This window comes from Marmota marmota, unplaced genomic scaffold, assembly GCF_001458135.2.
Source record: "Marmota marmota marmota unplaced genomic scaffold, marMar, whole genome shotgun sequence".
NCBI classification, from domain to species: Eukaryota; Metazoa; Chordata; class Mammalia; order Rodentia; family Sciuridae; genus Marmota; species Marmota marmota.
Window position 1 is genome coordinate 67,217,163 of NW_025999842.1, and position 6,437 is coordinate 67,223,599.

The window sequence follows — 6,437 nt, forward strand, 5'->3', positions numbered from 1 at the left end:
TGTCATGGTTCACTCTTCTAGGACAGACCTCAGCAGAAATTTTTGCCTTGAGAGCTGCTTTGAATCCAGAAAGAACCATTTTTGGGATGTAATGCTTAGTATACTTTTATCTGGTTCTGAAATCTTTTTTAAAGTAGTTACTGTCTCTGTGATTTAACTTGGTATCAAAGTACTTCTTTCTTTACTCAACTGATTATTTCCTAGAATGTTTCAATTTTTTTTTTTTTTTCAACAGAGAGCTTGTTGCTGGGGATTCAGGTTGGGCCATCCCCAGCCAAAGCCCTGTCCACGAGGCTGCCTGATTCAGGTGGAGCCAGGAGGAAACTTTGCGTCAGCCCCAGTAGGTGAGACATCTTTGTAAGAAATTTGATGTCCATTTAAGAGTTTAGTTCCTGGTCAGCATGTAGTAGGAAATTTAAAATCTTGTCACAACTTTGCAAAATCTGTTTGTTTTTTCTCCATGAAAACAGTACCAAAGCATGTGTTCTCCCAAATTGCAATTCCAGTCTCAGTGGTCTCCACATTATCTCCTTTACTTTCTGGCAGCGGGGCAAATCCCATTCCTGCTCCTTCAGGGTCCAGGTGTTCCCTTTAGTCTTCTCTTCAGCATGTTGGGAGCCCTGGTGGAAATGCACAGGCAGTTCAGAAGAAACCTTGGCTTCCAAATTTCAGCCCCCTCACCACGATCAAATGTAACACTTGATTTTCTTTTAAAATTGTTTCCAGTATTACAGATTGAATCCCAGGGTTCTTACTGCTATGATGAATCTCTTTTTATATTTTATCTTGAGAGAGGGTCTTACAAAGTTTCTGAGAGTGGCCTTAAACTTGCCATTTATTTTCCTGCCTTAGCCAGCTGAGTGGCTGGGTAACAGGCCTGTGTCAACATGCCTGGCTGAGTGTAGACTTCAAAATGCTGGCCTGTGCCTCAACACCACTGTTGAAGGGACCTGACCTGGAGAGCAAGGGTAGTTTCACAATCAGGGGAACACTTTGTCCCTAAGGCTACTTAAAATTCCCTTTGATTCTCTTCCCATGTTTTTCACAACAAAGCTACTCTTAAACTCATCGTACTTCATTCCAGAAATTTCTGCAACTGTCTCCTGTGTGCGCTCCATATGTTTATCATACCCACTGGCCTTGCTCCATTGCTCCCTCACAAAATCCAGGATACCTGGTCCATGAAGAAAGGCTCCTCCGTAGAGTAGAGGAGGTAGAAAAGAGACGAAACTGGGACAAAGCAGAAAATGATTTTTTTGAGGCTAGGAGCAAAGAAGACCAGCAGCTACTATAGGTTAAGAATTTTTAGCCCAACACAGAAGGCAAGTGAATATTCATCTTTTTCATTGTAAATTTAAAGTTTACATATTTGGTATCTTAATGTGGATCTGAAGCACTAATGGATTCCTTGCTCATTCATCCATTGTGACTACTGTTAACCATACTACAGACACTGCTTTTATGAACCAGGGCAAGGAGAACCACTTCTCCTAGAGGGCCAGCCAAAAATGTTAATTACCCTATTCCTCCTTTAATACCTATATGATTAATAGATTCTGGAACTTCCGTTTCCATTAATACAAGGTAGCTGTTGGCAAAAGTAGTTATAATATCAGACATGAAATCAGTGGATAAAAAGGGGAATGGATCTGGAAAGTTCTTGAAAGAGGTACACTCGATCTTTTATACACACTTAAAAAAATAGCAGGACTATTTCTGACTTCAGATGAACAAATCACGAAGACTTCCAGATCCCTTCACTTTCTTGCAGTTTTGTATCCAGCAAAGATTGCAAAGTGCTGAAAGGCTCATCAGAGCCAGTGCATGTCTTCCCGGCCTTCCCCAGAAAAAAAGAGGACTCCAAAAGCAACCAGTGGTACAAGGAAGGGAACCAACAGAAAAATTCATGGAAGTGTTATTTTTCTTATAAAGAAAACCTAGAAATTGATATTTCATAGTTTTCTATTTACTGAAATAAATGTTAATGGATTATAACAAGAATAGTAATAAAATCAACCAAGTGGGTTCCAATGGGGAGATTTTGTCACATAAAAGATAGGCATTACAGCAGAGAAAGATACTTTTTGGGAAAACTATGTCTTATTACAACAATTTAAGATGCTTTCAAAATTTATCTACTAAATTCAGGAAAACATAAATACATGAAACAAGATATAAAATGCTACATGATAAAAAGACAAAAAAAGGAACTAAGAGGAAGCAAAAAAAATTCTCTTCAATTCATCTCCTTAATAGAGGTTGCTTATGCATCTCATTATGGACTGCATTGTGGGCTGCCAAGGTACCCGAGTTGAGGCCCTAACTCTGAGTATGAGTGCATTTGAAAGTAGAACCTACACGGAGGAAATCAAATTTAAATGAGAGGATAAGAGCGGGGCCCAAATTCCAACAGTCCTGGTGACCTCATCAGGGAGGAAGAGACACCAGGAGCACGGGGACAGGTGACAAGGCTGCCATGTGGGAGCCTGGAAGACACCTCTGCCCCACTAGAAAAATGCTGTGACAGCTTGACCTTTGACCTCAGAGAAAGAAGGCTGTGGCACCTTGATGGAAGACTCCCAGCCTCCAGGACTGTGAGGAGATAAGCAAAGAATCCTTTAAATTTCTGGTGTTCAAACTGTGTGCCAGGACGCTTGAGCACCACCATGAAAGCCCCATGGGATATTTAAAATGTTTGAGAGTGATAAAGGAACCCTGGATTCCTTTCAGATGCTGCACAATTTGCTATTCTGAGTTTGCAACTTTGATTTTGGATTGCACCACGTTCCTTCCTATGGTGTCATGTTTGTGAAAATGGAGTTGTTCAATCTGATGCCAATATTTCTGAAGTTATGCTGTGATACACACATATGTTGTATTATTATGTAACTGTGGTTTTAGATTTTAAGGATGGATGTAAGTAATGTTAATTTTTTTTATAATGACATCCATCAAGAAAGTTTGGAAACCTCAAAGTAAATTAAGGAAGTTAAGGACATCGAACAGGAACAAAAAGAAGTAAACAAAACCATTTATTATAAAAATAATAAAAATTAGGTTGTCTCAAAATTTTCCCTTGAAAGTAAATGCCAAATGCCTGAAGAAGTCTCTATTAAAATGTACCCAAATTAATCTTGTTCAACTTCATATTTTTTGGTGAGAATTTGTTTATGGTATACATTGTCTTAGTTCTTGAATGTCTGCTTTTATTTTTCAGTTGAATGGAATTACTAAGTGACATTAACAGTACAAATACTTGAACTAAACAAGAGATAAATTAAAATTACTATGCAGTTAGGAGGTCAGAATAAAAATGTATTGAGGGCTGGGGTTATGGCTCATCGGTAGAGCACTCGCCTAGCAAGTGCTGAGGCCCTGGGTTCGATCCTCAGCACCACATGAAAATAAATAAAATGAAGGTATGTGTCCAACTACAACTAAAAAATAAATATTTTTTAAAAATTAAAATGTATTGAAACCACAAATACCTGTGTATGTGGTTTAAAGTCTACATAAAGGACAAATAAATTATTTTTAAAATATAAAATATTTAAAAATACATTTTAAAATAAAAATCTATACCTAGAACTCTACCTTTCAGATAGTAAATATTAATATTATATGGACATTTTATCTTTTAAATCTCTATTGAAATTCATATTTGTGTACATATACTTTATTGTAAGAATGCCATGGGCCAGGTTCTTTGAAGGAATTGAACTGATGCTCTTTTTTATTTTTTTAGGGTCTTCAACAAAAGATTTTTTTTTAATTTTAATTTTAAATTGAAAGATTATAGTTGTGTATATTTATGGAGTAAAAAATTGATTACAAAATTAGTGTATATAATGTGGAATAATTAAACCAAAGTAATCAACATATCTTCATCTTAAGAACTTACTTTTGGAACTAAAAACGTTCAAAATTAACTCTTAGCAATTTTAACATGTACAACCTAATGTTTACTCTATTTACCACACATGGACTATATCTCAAAGAAAACAAAACTTACTCCTCTTGTCGACTTGAGGCTTTGTACCATTTTTTCCATCATCCCCTCTTTCCTCCCACCTCCCAGCCTCTGTAAACACCATTTTACTCTTTGTTTCTTTGATTTCAGTTGTTTTAAATTCTACCTTTAAGTGAGAGCATGTTGTGCCTTTCTATGCCTACCTTATTTCACCCAGCACAATGTTCTCCAGTTGCATTTATGTTGTAGTATAGGATAAAATTTATTTAGGACTGAATAATGTTCTATCATGGATATATACCATGTTTTCTTTGTCCATTCATCTGCTGATGGACACTTAGGTCAACTCCATAACATGGCTACTGTAAATAATGCTGCAGTAAAGACAGGGGTGCAGGTATCTTTTCAATAACTGATTTCACATCTTTTGGGTAATACCAGGAGTGGGGTTTCTATATCTTAAGGTAATTGTACTTTAAGCATTTTTGAGGAACCTCCATACTATTTTCCATAATGGTTACAATAACTTGCTTTCTCTCTAGCCATGTGCAAGGGTTCCCTTTTCTCCATATTCTTGCCAAAACTTGTCACCTTTTTCCTTTTTGGTAATAGCCATTCTGATGGATGTGAGGTGATGCTGCATCATGCCTTCATTTGCATTTCCTTAATGATTAGTGACATTGGGCATTTTCCTTATACCTATGGCTATTTGTATGTCTTCTTCTGAGAAATGCCTGTTTGAATCCTTTGTATATTTTTTATTGAATTATTTTTTTCTATAGGCTTGTTTGAATTCCTTATATTTCAGATATAAACACTTTATCAGGTGTATGGTTTACAGATATTTTCTTCTGTTGTTCAGGTTGACTGTGTCCTTTGCTGTGCAGAATCCTTTTATTTTGATGTAATCCCATTTGTCTTCATTTTCTTTTGTTTCCTGTGGTTTTGGGGGGTCGTATCCAAAAACTGATAAACCAATGTGTAAAGATTTCCTGTGGCATTCTATTTGCACTCTAGCTTACTTAGAAAACAGATTTTTAGAAGTCATAGAAAAGTAAATTTCATCAATGTTAGTCTATGATTATAAATCGAAGGAAAAGAAATAAATCTAAATGAATGCAATTTCATTTGATCATTGTTATTCCAAAGAAATACCTGTAGGAAAATATGTGCTGAGACACCTAATTTTCACTGTTATAGGGTTGATTTTATATCGAAATTTATGGAAGAGAAATACTTTTATTTATTTTTTTTTTTATTTTTTTTTTTTTAATTTTAATTTTAAATTGAAAGATTATAGTTGTGTATATTTATGGAGTAAAAAATTGATTACAAAATTAGTGTATATAATGTGGAATAATTAAACCAAAGTAATCAACATATCTTCATCTTAAGAACTTACTTTTGGAACTAAAAACGTTCAAAATTAACTCTTAGCAATTTTAACATGTACAACCTAATGTTTACTCTATTTACCACACATGGACTATATCTCAAAGAAAACAAAACTTACTCCTCTTGTCGACTTGAGGCTTTGTACCATTTTTTCCATCATCCCCTCTTTCCTCCCACCTCCCAGCCTCTGTAAACACCATTTTACTCTTTGTTTCTTTGATTTCAGTTGTTTTAAATTCTACCTTTAAGTGAGAGCATGTTGTGCCTTTCTATGCCTACCTTATTTCACCCAGCACAATGTTCTCCAGTTGCATTTATGTTGTAGTATAGGATAAAATTTATTTAGGACTGAATAATGTTCTATCATGGATATATACCATGTTTTCTTTGTCCATTCATCTGCTGATGGACACTTAGGTCAACTCCATAACATGGCTACTGTAAATAATGCTGCAGTAAAGACAGGGGTGCAGGTATCTTTTCAATAACTGATTTCACATCTTTTGGGTAATACCAGGAGTGGGGTTTCTATATCTTAAGGTAATTGTACTTTAAGCATTTTTGAGGAACCTCCATACTATTTTCCATAATGGTTACAATAACTTGCTTTCTCTCTAGCCATGTGCAAGGGTTCCCTTTTCTCCATATTCTTGCCAAAACTTGTCACCTTTTTCCTTTTTGGTAATAGCCATTCTGATGGATGTGAGGTGATGCTGCATCATGCCTTCATTTGCATTTCCTTAATGATTAGTGACATTGGGCATTTTCCTTATACCTATGGCTATTTGTATGTCTTCTTCTGAGAAATGCCTGTTTGAATCCTTTGTATATTTTTTATTGAATTATTTTTTTCTATAGGCTTGTTTGAATTCCTTATATTTCAGATATAAACACTTTATCAGGTGTATGGTTTACAGATATTTTCTTCTGTTGTTCAGGTTGACTGTGTCCTTTGCTGTGCAGAATCCTTTTATTTTGATGTAATCCCATTTGTCTTCATTTTCTTTTGTTTCCTGTGGTTTTGGGGGGTCGTATCCAAAAACTGATAAACCAATGTGTAAAGATTTCCTGT

At 35.5% G+C, this 6,437-nt stretch overlaps 1 long non-coding RNA gene across 1 annotated transcript in view; it reads left to right on the forward strand.

Annotated features, from left to right (window-relative positions):
- Positions 1 to 231: 231 nt before the first annotated feature.
- LOC125615117 overlaps positions 232 to 6,437 on the forward strand; it is a 44,293-nt gene continuing 38,087 nt past the window's right edge. Inside the window, exon 1 of the long non-coding RNA XR_007345680.1 lies at positions 232 to 344. This is a non-coding gene — a long non-coding RNA (uncharacterized LOC125615117). The remainder of the gene's footprint in view (positions 345 to 6,437) is intronic.